The sequence below is a fragment of the Lepidochelys kempii genome, chromosome 16, assembly GCF_965140285.1.
Source record: "Lepidochelys kempii isolate rLepKem1 chromosome 16, rLepKem1.hap1, whole genome shotgun sequence".
NCBI lineage: Eukaryota > Metazoa > Chordata > Testudines > Cheloniidae > Lepidochelys > Lepidochelys kempii.
The window spans coordinates 12,915,730-12,928,807 of NC_136395.1; the positions used below are offsets into that span (position 1 = coordinate 12,915,730).

At 51.1% G+C, this 13,078-nt stretch overlaps 1 protein-coding gene across 3 annotated transcripts in view; it reads right to left on the reverse strand.

The window, feature by feature from the left end:
* ASTN2 (astrotactin 2) overlaps positions 1-13,078 on the reverse strand; it is a 602,317-nt gene that overhangs the window by 345,960 nt on the left and 243,279 nt on the right. The window lies entirely within an intron of this gene.

Consider the following 13,078-nt stretch of genomic DNA (forward strand, 5'->3'; position numbering starts at 1 on the left):
GCTCACCTGGCAGTCATGTGACCACTTGCAAACTACCAGGTCCCAACTGGTTCTCAACAGGGTGCTGGCCCCTTAAAGAGGCAGAGCACCCTGTGATGATGCCCAAAAAGGAAATGCATCCATTACAAAGCACACTCTCAGGGCAAAGGACAGTAATCCCCACATGCTGTATCAAAAGTTGCACACATGCAGAAATAAAAATATCCCAGGCCCCAGCCTCTAAATCAACAAGACCTGGGATTTTTTTGGGGGGGTGGGTGTGGGGGGGTGTCTCTTTTGTACATTTAAAGTTGCAAAATTATTTTACCCCATCGCCTAAAATCCAGTGACTCTTCTCCCCAAAATTTACTATTCAGTTTCGTGCCCTGTTGAAGGTCTTCCAGTTCATCTCTCTTCCCAAAGTAGCCTTCCCAGGAGAGGCTGCCGAGCAGCAGCCTGTCAAGAATCCTCACTCCGAAAATTCTTCCTCCTCCCGCCAGTGCAGCAGAGTAATCCTGTTAGCCCTGGTTAGGGCGAGCAGCTGATCTGCTGTGATGATGCTTTAGGGATTCCTTTAATGCCCAAACACACCCAGACAGAAGGCTCCACAAATCTATCTTCTTTCCCAGTCATTTTCTTCTCTCTCCGCTCATCATTTCAAATCTGGGGACAAAGCAATGTCACTCGGTGTTTTTCACTTCCGGTATTTGAGCATCATAGCTGGGCCACTCTTTGCTGATATCTCCTATTCTTAGCCTTGGTCTACACTTAAAATTTAGATGGACTTATCTATGCCGCCATGGGGTGTGAAAAATTCACACTCTGGGCGCCAAAGTTAAGCTGACCTAACCCCTGGTGTAGACACGGCTCGGTCGATGGAAGAATTCTTCTGTCATCCTCGCTACCACTGCTTGGGGAAGTGGATTATCTACAGGGGTGGAAACACCCATTCCTCGATGCAGGAAGCACCCACACAATCAGAGCTGCAGCTGCGCCTGTTGTGTAGACATGCCCTAAAGGCTTTTTCACACTGGAGAAACCGGCCGCATTGTAACCACAGAGATGGAGTCACACTGGAACACCTCCCCCCAGTGTAGACATGCGGCACCAGTGTCAGGTCGGGCTGGCACTGGGGCAACGTACTCTACGGTAAGCCCCTTTTTCAGCAGGTGCAGTGTGTCTCCATCCTAGGGGTCCTGCACGGGTGGAACTCCAGTGATGTGGTGACATTAGTGAAAGTTTCTCTAACGAAGACAGCACCTAAGTTTGTCCATGCGAGTTGGGGTCCTGGGGAAGATTCTGAGTCACACGTATCACCGAACGATAGCAATGTAAGGCTGGAAGGGCCCTTGCGAGGCCATCCAATCCATTCCGCCTTCGCTGAGGCAGGACACAATATATCAAACCATTCCTGGCAGGTATTTGCCTAACCTGTTAAAAAATCTCCAGTGACAGAGATTCCGCAGCCTGCTCCAGTACTTAACTACCTTGACAGCAAGAAAGTTTTCTCTCATCTCTAACATGAATCTCCCTTGCTGCAGTTTAAGCCCAGTACTTCTTGTCCTACCTTCAGTGGACACGGAGAGCAATTGATCACTGACCTCCTTACAACAACCTTTTACACATCTGAAGACTTATCAGGCCCCCTTCAACCGTCTGCTCTCCAGACTAAGCACACTCAGTTCTTTCCACCTTTCCTCACAGGTCTGCTTTTCCAAACGTCTTATTTTTGTTGCTTTCCTCTGAGCTTTCTCCAGTTTATTCACATCTTTTGCGAAGTGTGGTGCTCACACCTGGACACAGCACTGCAGCTGAGGTGTGCCACCTCGCTTGCTGACCCGTGGCTCCTTTCCAAGATCTTGTCCCAATTTCCCCCTCTATGCCAAGAAACAGGAGTCCCTCCCTCCCCCTGCATGGCTTGATATTATAAATTTGCATTCACATACACTCCCTCTCTCTCCAGGGGTGTTTATTCCAGCCAATGCCCTTGTGGCAGCTTAAAGCAAAGCTTCCACCCCTTACTCCTGCAGCCTGTCCCTGGCTCTGTGGGTCAGCTCCAGATTGGGCATGGGAGGACATCCAAAAAGAAAGGGCTTTAACACGCATGGATGGACAAAACGGGAGAAAGCATCTGCCCTGGGAAAGCACTTTCCACAGCCAATGAGCCAGCGGGAAAGCATTCCTGGAAATAACATAGGCCATTTCCCCGCAGCTCTCAATTCCCATCTGATGCCAGCTCCAACCCAGCAGGTGCAGCTGCGTTTCCCCCGCTGCATGCAGGGCCAAGAGGAGACAGGACCCAATTCCTATGTGTCATCCGCAGGCAACTCCACGGCAGGGGGGAATCTTCAGCACAGCCACCCCGTAACAGTTCCGCTTGCTTCCCCCTGGCTGCCTGCCTCTCCTGCAGAACGAGGGGGAGGCGGAGTGCCCCAAGAGAGAAAGCCCCAGCTGTAATTGGTGGCCCAAGGTCGAGCATTAGTCAGCTCACAGAAGGACCCTTTCAGTGCCCCCATTTCCCAAACAGAGCATGGCTGACTGCCCCCAGTGTTCGCTACATTGCCTGCACAAAGGCGGGCACAATGCCCTTCTTTTCTGGGTGAGCTGCCTTTAGCAACAGCGATAGGATCCGGATGGAGAGCGGCACCCCTTTCTGGGCTCGCATTGAACGGATCACTGCGGTTCCAATCACGCTCGGATAAGGCTCTTTGTTACGGCATGTGGAGGGGATCTCAGGTACACGCGGGGCCGGCTCACCTCTCCCCTTTGCTGGCTGTGTGCATGGTGCTGACAATGCAGAGGAACAGGGCCGACTTGGCTATGGGAGCCTGCGGGTCCTTCTCCACAACAGAAATCTCTGACCCACCCCACACCTATGGAAAGGGCCTTTCTCCAAGGCTAGAGCGAGAAAAAGCTGCCAGGACAGGCATCCCCTGGCACAATCACTCCCTGGGTGAGGCCAGAGCACAGGTAGGATTGAAGAGCAATGACACACTGCAATCCCCATCTCCTTCCAGAGAAAGGAAATGGAGCAGGGGAGCAGGCTGGGGTGCCCTCCTCTCCATTTAGAAATGCCGCTTGCAGAGGGGACAGGCCCCAGCTGGACGCCAGAAGCCAGCTCCATGCTCACCAACAGGAACTTTTATACAAGTTAAGGCCATTCTGTGGGTAGCATCAGTGACAACAGCAGGAGCGACTGCCAGCGAGGCATGGCCTGGACAGGGGGCACAGCACCAGGAATACCTCCATCACACTCTTGCAGCCCCAGCCCACACTGCTCCTTGCCCCAGACACACGACAGACCAGGCTTCACCACGAAATGGGTCTGGGTGTGCCCTGACCAGCATCATAATCTAGCCCTTACATGACACATTTCACCAGTAGCTCTCAAAGCACTTTACAAAGTAGGTCAGTAGCATTTATCCCCATTTTACAGATGGCGAAACTGAGGCACAGAGAGGGAAAGTGACTTGCCTAAGGTCATCCATCAGGCCAGTGCCAGAGCCAGAGCCAGGACCAGAACCCATGTCCCCAGCCAGTGCTCACCGGCCATCAAAATCCATGGCAATTTTGCCATCAGCCCTGAAGCTTTCTGAGTGGCAGGCAGAACATCAGAGAAACAAGTTCTTAATTCAACATCCTGAGCAACTGCCAAATGGGTGGGTCAAAGCCCGTCGCTCCGCTCTGCCATTGGAAGCCCAGGATTTAGCCCTGCAGGCCCCTCTGTCTGTCCTCCCCCACATTTTATCATATATAGGGAGCCTCACTCACAGAAACAGGTTTGGGGGACTCAATGTATGCAGGCACTGATCTCCCCCATGCCCCACACTCTCCAACCGGGGGACCTGCAGTCCAAGCTGAGCATTAACACCGGTCGCACACTGGCTAGCATCAGGTCTTGGTGCTGCCCGCACAAGCCCCCCTGCCCCGTGTGATTTCAGTTGGATACAGTATTCTTCACTTTCTGTCACAGTACTGTCAGCCAACGGTGCTGCCACGTCCCACTGCTGAGGTGGATGCATTATTGTACACAGAAGGCCTCCTTCCACATACACAGCTTGTCGTGGCATGCAATGTTCTGAGGCCCATGAAAGATGCTCTGTAAGGACAATTTATGTAAGAGCTCTGCTGTGGCTTTTGGCCACAGCCCTCCATGACGGGCGGTGTTGGAGCTGCAATAGCCTACTCGGACACCGGGGGGAACTTTGGGATCTATGGTGCAATCGCCCTCATTGCCCCCAGGCAGGCACGGGGAACATGCCCGGGCTACATCCATTTGGATGATTCATCATAGGATCCCCTGAGCGGCTTGCAAATTCTTCTGGCTGGTGCTGAGGGAGACAGGGTCATGGGTCTGTCTCTTCCCCATCTGCCAAGGAAGCTACACTTAGGGTGCAGGAGTTACCCACAAACTGGCCTTGGAGAGCAGGATTGCTGCCAGTGCTGTTAAAAGCCAAGAGACTGGATGAAAATGCCTTCTTCACACACTAAAATTAACACAGAAACTAGACAAAGAGTAAATGCTTCACCCATCACTGAAAGGCAGCCACCCCTGGGGTAGAATAAGGCAGCTGTTTAACAGCACACAGCAACGTTACAGAAAAGTTGAGGTCTGGGAAGGAAGAAAAATGTCCTATCCAACGGAAACCACAAGGGGGATTTAACCAGACCCATTTTGATTATCCAAACTAGGCCCTGGGGTTAGCAGCCCTGGTCTGACAAAACTGCCATGGAATCTGTAACCTGCCATATAATCAGAATTTTGGCCTCTATAACACAACACCCTCCACCAGCACAGCACCCCCAATGCGATTTAAGGGCACTGGGGAAAGCACCATCTACAATATCTCCAGCACCATTTCCTATAGCACCTGCGACTTCCTACTGGGTCTCCCATCCCAGCACCGCGCCGACCCTGCTAAGGGCTTGTCATCGCTGCAGAGCTCGAGCTGGAATCTGAGTGTTGCCTCTAACCTGACTCCTGCCCTCACACGAATCTCTCTCGCTCACGTTAAGGGATGCTTTAAGCTTGAGCTAGCCAGATGGGGCTGATGGGGTCTGAGGCTCCAGAGCTGCAGATGCTGGAGCTAGTTATGCTGTGGGGATACAGCAGCCCATGCATCGACGGCGAGCCCAGCCACACTGCATAGCCCCACGCTGTTCCACAACGTGGTCACTTGAGCTAGGCTAGCTAGAGTGCTGCAACTCTCAGGGAGTGGCTATTCTGCAATCGGGACAGCCCATGTAGCTATACCCAAGCGAGCACGGAGCTAACTTGCTAACATCAGCAGTTAGTTGTTAGTCAACAACAGCCGCAGCGGCATAGGCTAGTCACTTGCGTAGGGTTGCCAACCATTCAGGATTGTCCTGGAGCCTCCAGGAATCGAAGATTAATCTCTAATGAAAGATTATGTCGTATGATGAAACCTCCAGGGATATTTTCAACCCAAACCGGCAACCCTACTTACCAAGATCATAGCATGAGGCTGTCTGACTCTAGTTCCTTTGGTAACCAACCCTGGAGGTGGTAAGGGGGACAATTCCCCACCTTCCTCTCTTCCTTCTCTCTACAGCAGTGGTTCCAAACTTTAACAACCCGCGAACCCCTTTCACTAAAAGGTCAAGTCTCGCGAACCGCCTCCTAAAAATGAACATTTCTAAGGACTACCTCCTTTAAATTAGCTTGGCCCACCCCCCAGGTACAGCGCGGCACCTGCTCACTCTGCCCTCGATGCCAACTTCCCCTGTCCAACAAGGACAGGTGTCCGAGCTGCCACCTGTGCGCCCGGCGTTTCAGCTGCCGCCCTGCCCACCACAGGGCTCCGGCTGCTGGCCCCGCGCCGGGGTCTGGGCTGCAGGCGCCGCACTCCGTGGCGCTCCGGCTGCTGGACCCCGTTGACCACCCCGGTCAGCTGAGCTCCACTGAGCTTGGGCTGCAGGTCCCGCTGACTGCCGGGGCTCGGGCTGCCGGCCCCAACTGCCCGGCCCCGCTCTCCCTGGGGCTCGGGCTGCCGGCCCCACACGGAGCGCTGGGGTTTGGGCTGCCGGCTCCCCCGCTGATGGGGGCAGGGCTCGGGCTGCCAGCCCCAACTGCCCGGCCCCGCTCTCCCTGGGGCTCGGGCTGCCGGCCCCAAATGCCCGGCCCCGCTCTCTCTGGGGCTCGGGCCGTCTGCCCTGCAACCGGGTCCCATCTGCTGCCTCCAACACCCGGGGTCCTCTGGCCGCCATGAGTGAAATTTTTCCGGCGAACCCCCTGCAACGTTCTGCGAACCCCAGTTTGGGAACCGCTGCTCTACAGTATGGGCTCCCAGTCTAGGGGTCATGAGCTTCAGAAGAGATCTTGACGGAGGTATGAAACAACCTGCCCTTTCGTATTGCTCAATGGGTGGGGGACCCCAGTATGGGAAAGGATGGGAAACTCTGCCCTGTGACATTAGGCCACCTAATGGCTGTCTCCACATTGGCCTTTTTTTCATAACCCTCACTGGTCCAGCTCCATCATGGCAGCAGCATAGATAAGCTGCTGGAGGAGTTTCAATCACTGTGTCCCCTAACCCTGCTCAGAGCAGGTCTAGGTGACATAGTGACAAAATTGCCAGACCCCAGCACCTCACATTCACCAACAACCTCTCCAGATGAACAGCGCTGATGGAGAATGCTGTGCGATGCTCTGAAGGCAAAGCCCCTGGGAGATGAGGCCAGAACATGCATGTCCACAAGCTTTCTTGCCAGGCTTGCCAGCTGCCAGAGAACTTATTAGCTGTGCTGATGAGCAGAGAGTCAAACCCCCTGCCAAATAATTAACGAGGCCGCCATGGGACAGCGTGGCAAGATCTCACAGCTCCCCCTGCCAGGTGAGGAGATTCACAGAACATTAAATACGAAGAAAGAGATCCTGATAAATTATGAAATGCTGACTTCAGCGGAAAGCCGCTCCTGGCCAAGAGTGCCGTCTTCAGAGAGCTCCTGGCCAAGCAAGCACCAGCTAGAGACTGTGAACTGCATTCGCGAATAACCGCAGCGGCGGTGACAGCTGCAGGAAAGGTTGCTTCATCGTTTCCATTCCAGTCACTGGTTACCAGTCGTTTCTAACTTTCTGGGCTGACGTTTTCCAGGCCTGGTCTCTTCCCAATAGTGATTTAATGAATAAATAAACACACACACACAGTTGAGCTATTTAAAATGAAAAACACCTTCCTCTTTAGACTTTTTTTTTTTTTTTTTGCGCTACAATTCTTTAAACAGCTGGGGTAGAGGGGCGAAATTTGGCAAGGAAAGCACCCTACCTGAGCAGAAGCCCATTTGAGTGTTGTGAAATCTGGCATTGATTTGCCAGTTACATCCCATTGAGCTCCACCTTTCATGGTCCTGATTCATCAAAGCACTTAAGCATGTGCTTAACTTTAAGGAGGCGCTTAAGCCTCATTGCATCCAGCCTATATTCAGCTGTGAAGGCACACACCAAAGGAGGTAGGGTTCTGCCAGAGCCCCGTCTCAGGCACTTTTTATCATCTAGGGTAAAAGCTGCACTGCTCCTAAGGAGTCACAGCTGAAAGGTTACCTCCTGCAGATCTCATCATATTTATCAAGTAGTTTGGCTTAGAGGGGCCTGTGCAAAAATAGCTCCACATTATGGAATCCTTTTTTCTTTACACAAACTCAAAAATTCCATTATGACAACATTAATGGTTGCACGGTCAAACCTGCAAATGGTAGAAAATGAGAAAGCAAAGGCAGCACAGATAACCTTAACTCTGCCCCTTTATGTGCATGCATTTTGATTATATCGCTTAAGCCTGAAGCTAAACCAGCATGGGAGTTAATTGCCTCATGCTCTGAGTTGCACATAAAGCAAGCTGTGCTGATGGATGAAAAGAAATCAGATATTACATGGCTGCTGACCAAGTTATTAAAATACAGACCTTAGAGAGAAGGGACCTCAGCATACATAAGTCTAAGTCAACAAAGATGCTGGACCATTATGAAAATGAAAATAGCAAATGGATACAAGAATAAACAAACTGTACTAGATACTGCAGAAAAGCTGCATGATATTAAATTGCATTACTTGGGATCAAAGGGCGGTTTTAATATACACAAAGGGAGGGGGCACTTCCCAACTTACATGCTCAACCATGCAATCTCCAAATTCTCTAAAGGGGAGTGTGTTTGTTTGTTAAATGGGATATGTTTAAAAACGTCTTTCCTGAACCTCCTGCTGGCAAGTCCCCTTTTTGCTGGAGATGGTCATATAATCTGTGACTACAGTGGCAAAAGAAACCATCTGGAAGACACTGGAAACCAATGCCATTGCCAATTTTTAAAAGGGGTCTCTACACTTTTTTTTTTATCTTCAATCAATTCTGCTCACCGTTTTGTTGAGGCAATCAGCTCTACAGATGATACAATTTAGAGGTCTGATTTGTGAGGGCAAAAAAATCACGTGCCCCTATTAATCAAGGTCGTTTTCCATCTCATTTATCTCATTGCACTGCTAAGTGCCAGCACGAACTTTGAACATTTCAGCATTTGGCCCAACTGGACCAGTTTTCCAGCAGGCCTCCTAAGATGTGCCCACAACATGTAAGAGTGAATTAGTTGCATGCATACAAAGCAGGTAATTGCGTACACAAATCAGTATTTGCACATGCCACAGAGAAGGGAAAAAAATAGATGCCCTCATAAATGTAACTGGTGCTGATAAGGGAGGCTAGTGAAAAGGCAGCCCCTCACTGATTTTATGAGACTGCATCATAGTGTGTGGTACAAGCAGCGGCTTTGTCATGCGCACACAAAGCTTTGAGACACAGAGCTGGCAGACTCAGCTCCAACTCACAGCACAGTACAATCCCTCCTTATCCTCAGTTTGCAAAGGGCAGCAATCCAGTCCCAAGCACGGCATGAATTGCCCCTTCTTGTTGGTAATCTTTATAGCCAGCCATGCCAACAGAGCAGCAGCTCTCACTCATGTAAATTTCATGGAAGGATGGATGGCACTGGCTGGCAGAAAAGGGGGCCTGAATCAACCTAACCAAGGTTGGTGTGTTACAGGTAGATGAAATGCCAGCCAGCACTTCACAGCTACACAGTATCCAGGGATCTGGGGGTGGCGAAGGAAGGACTCTAAACTTAATCCCTTTGAAAAACAGGGATTCCTGCCAGGGTCTCCACGGCAGCTGTATCACATGGCATTAGCCCTAAAATGAGATGTCAACCCCCTCACACCCACTCCAAAAGTTAGCTTGATGGTAACAATCACATCACCCATAAAACCTAGGGCACCCTGAGGCTTGTGAGTAGGAGACTAATTTGTATTATTTGTACTGTAGTCGTGGCCCAGGTCCCCATCATGCCGGGTGCTGTCTGAACACAGAAAAGATAGTCCCTGCCCAAAGAGCTATTAGGAACTTGAAATGCAAAGGCTAATATGTAAATGCACTGCTGCCCTTTGCAGCATGGACTGCATGCACCTGTTCACATGTGTCACAGGCCCCTTGTACTGCTACAGCTAAAGGAGATCCCCTTTAGCTCACATGGAAGAGGTCTGCGCTTCTGGAGCAAAAGGGCCTGAGTCCTATCCCTGCCTATGGCTGACACACCCCAGGGGACCATGGATTGACAACAGAGCTCTACCCTTCTATCCCAGACCCAGGCTTCATTGGATGGTTACAGCAGAAGTTCTGGATTCCAGTCCCAACTTTCTCAATGATTCACTCCAGCTCCTTGAGCCAAACCCATGCCCCCCTCACTGCCTCAGTTTACCTACCTGTAAAACAGGGATAACAATACCAAGCTGCCTTGCAGGAAAGAGGCTTAACTAATGCCTGCGAAGCACTTTGAGACCTTCAGAGCAGAAATGCTACGCAAGGCCAAGGGGCTGTCACTAGAAGGGGGGCTCCCTCATGCTACGTGGGTCATTCTCCTTCCCCATTCTAGACCTCAGCCATCACTTGCCATAGGGCCTCTCCTCCCACCAATCCTCTATCCAGCCTAGGTGGGAGAGGCCTCTAGCAAACCATCACTAGGGATCCAACAAGTTTATAAAACCCCTCACCAGAAAGGGCTGAAATCAGACACAGCAGGACCCCAGGATTTTCTCCCTCAAGATGATAAAATGCCACTTAAAAAAAATAAAATAAACTTGACCCATGAACAGGTTCTTCTCCCACCCACCCCTCCTGAAACATTTCCCTAGCAGAGAACTTTCTTGCCAAGTAGCCATATCACAAACATACTGGCCATGATTGTCACTGGTGCCTAGAGATTCTGACTGTCTCACTTTCGGGGGGCTCACTCAACTCTCCAGGTTTTCAAAGGGTGAGCGTTCAGAACTTTCTGAGAAATGGGTCACTTTACATAGTCTCAGAGTTAGGCTGCCAAAATCACTAATCCCGTTTTAAAATTTGCAGCCAACGTCTTCCCAACAGCAACACTCTATCCCTGTTTATCAACCGGTCTGGAGGGAAGATGGGATCAGCTTTGTAATTTCTGCCCTTGATCTCTCCTTCCTTGATTTTAAGCTTAAGGTTAAGAATATCCAGGTTGAGATCTCTTTGACTCATCTCCCTGGGCCTACATGATGCAGTGCTTGTGACCAACACTTTCCAAGACCCCAGAGAGAGAGAACATATGTGCTGCAATACGCAGGCATAGTCAGGTGAGTCAAGAGCAGCAGGACAGGCTTAAGAATAGAACACTTCTTCATGGCAGGTCCCCGTACTCAGACACCTTGTGTGCCAGATCTGCTTTCTCACCCTTCCTGATCTAGCTATTCCTGGGCCTTCATGAGCTCCCTGTGGTTGGACTAGACATTACAGGTGAGGGCTGAGCTCATCCTCTTTCTGTCGCTCATGGCCAGCAAGCCTCTGCCAGGGACTTCTAACTGATTTATTTCTCAGCCGGATCAGTGATACAGCAGGGTCCAGGAGGGCCGACACTTGGATCAGAAAGGGGCCCAATCAGCCCATCTTCCCACGGATTTTTACTGCACTCAGTAAGGGGCGGATGCTCCTTTTGAGGGATGTGCTGAGGAACGTTCTTGGCAAAAGGGCAGAGGCAGCCAGCGAAAGTGGAATACAGCACGTCAAAGGCGCAGAGCAAGCCTTGCTCCATTCCCTCTGGCTGAGTTCTATCATCCTCTGGTGAAGCACGGCACGGGGAGCGGGGGGAGCCAGCCAGAGGAACCAGCTGCTCTCACAAGCCAGAGAAGCCTGAGCTGCTGCCGTTGTACAGATGTGGCCAGCAGCAGTCTGTCCCACACCGCAGAGACTGCGAGAGAATTAAACCAGACAGCATGGGGCTTGCAAGCAGAGCTGCCGGGCTTGTTCTGACTGGGTAATTGCATTCTGCCTCCATACGTTCTCCCCGCAGTTTCAGACGGATGAAAAATTCTTTACTTGCTTCTCTGAATTGTGGTGTAGTTACAGTGGGCTGCCTCCCGCCCCGGAGGCGACAGTGCTTCTCTGACGGCTGGAATGATCTCTCTATATAGTTTACAAAGGGCTTTGAGATATTTGGAGGAAAAGCTTCTATGTACATATCAGCCCTCCTTGCTGGGCTGGTTCTTCCCTTTTTCCTGGAAGTCTAGGTGATACTGAGGGTTTGTCTACACAGGGAAATTGACCAGCGTAGCTATAATGGAAATATTATCCTGCTATCGGTGTGCTGGTTAATTTCCCTTTGCAGACAAGCCATGAGAAAGAGAAACACTTAGAAGGGAATAAAACACATCTCCTCCAAGCTACTCCTGGACACAGATATTTGACCCACTCTTTAGAACACAACCCAGCCTTAAATGACTCTCAAGTGTCTGATGTTTTAGAATTCAAGTCCCCCACCCACCCCCGCCCTTGCTTTTGGGACTCCTTTCTCCCATTATCTGAACCAGGACAAAGCACCTCCCGGATCCCAGATGGTGTTTGTATCTCCACAGCCACAACGGCCCCTGACCTGTGTGGGGTGGCAACTTCCTGAGATGGGAGCAAAGAAAATCAGAGCAAAATAAATTTAGCTTCATCCCAACTCTATCCCCTGCTCCCAGTTCAGCCAGTTGACAGAGCTCCTCTTCCACATCCAGAATTGGGCTGCTCCAGTGCCCTGCCATGAACAGTCTGACAGCCACAATAGTGCACTGAGAAGTGTCCTTCACTAATGAATGAGCAGCTGAGACAAGGTCTGGAGCCCCCACCTAAAATTCAGCCCTCATGAAGCTGTGGAACAGATTAGCACTATCCTCATACAGTCACTCTCCAACTGGTGTAGCTGGTGCCACCGCCTCCCATTGTGGTCACTGCAAAAAGATGGAAAGGACAGAAATGGGGGAGGGGTAGCTCAGTGGTTTGAGCATTGGCCTGCTAACCTCAGGGTAGTGAGTTCAATCCTCGAGGGGGCCATTTAGGGATCTGGGGCAAAAATTGGGGATTGGCCCTGCTTTTGAGCAGGGGGTTGGACTAGATGACCTCCTGAGGTCCCTTCCAACCCTGATATTCTATGATTTTATGAAATTGCACCAGCCTTGATGTCAGCCAGAAACAACCCTGCTCAGGCAGGGAGAGAGTCTGGTTTCTCAGGGGGGAGGGTCTCAGCTGGAACTTGGACAGAGGACATAGAGAAAGCTTTCACAGCCTTAAGTGCTGAAAGAGTTGAAAATGAACCCCCTTTCTTCCTCGCAGGCTGCCGTGGGGGAAGCGCATTCAAGGGCCTGATGGCATCTCAGAAAGGCTTTCACAGCCACAAACTGCCTCTCTTCAAATCTAGCCAGCAGAAACACAATCCCACCCTGCCGCTGGGGATTTGTGGCTCTCCCTGGCACTGGCTACACAAGAGGGAGATGGAAGGAGGGGAAGGTTCGATGCTTCTCCTTCGATGAGCCAAGGGTTATCCCATTTCTCTTCTGGGAGGCAAGGTCATTTGCATGCTTTTTCGATTCAGCTGCACGCAGGGAGTTTTATTAGCACCGAGGCTACTTCCCTCCAGCCAGCCAGCAAAGCATTCCAGGGAGAGGCACCGGGAAATGGTAACTCTCCCCAAACCCTGCAGAGGGTACCAAGGACCCTCATCAGAAAATCCAATCACAGCCACAGAGCCATCTTCCCATACA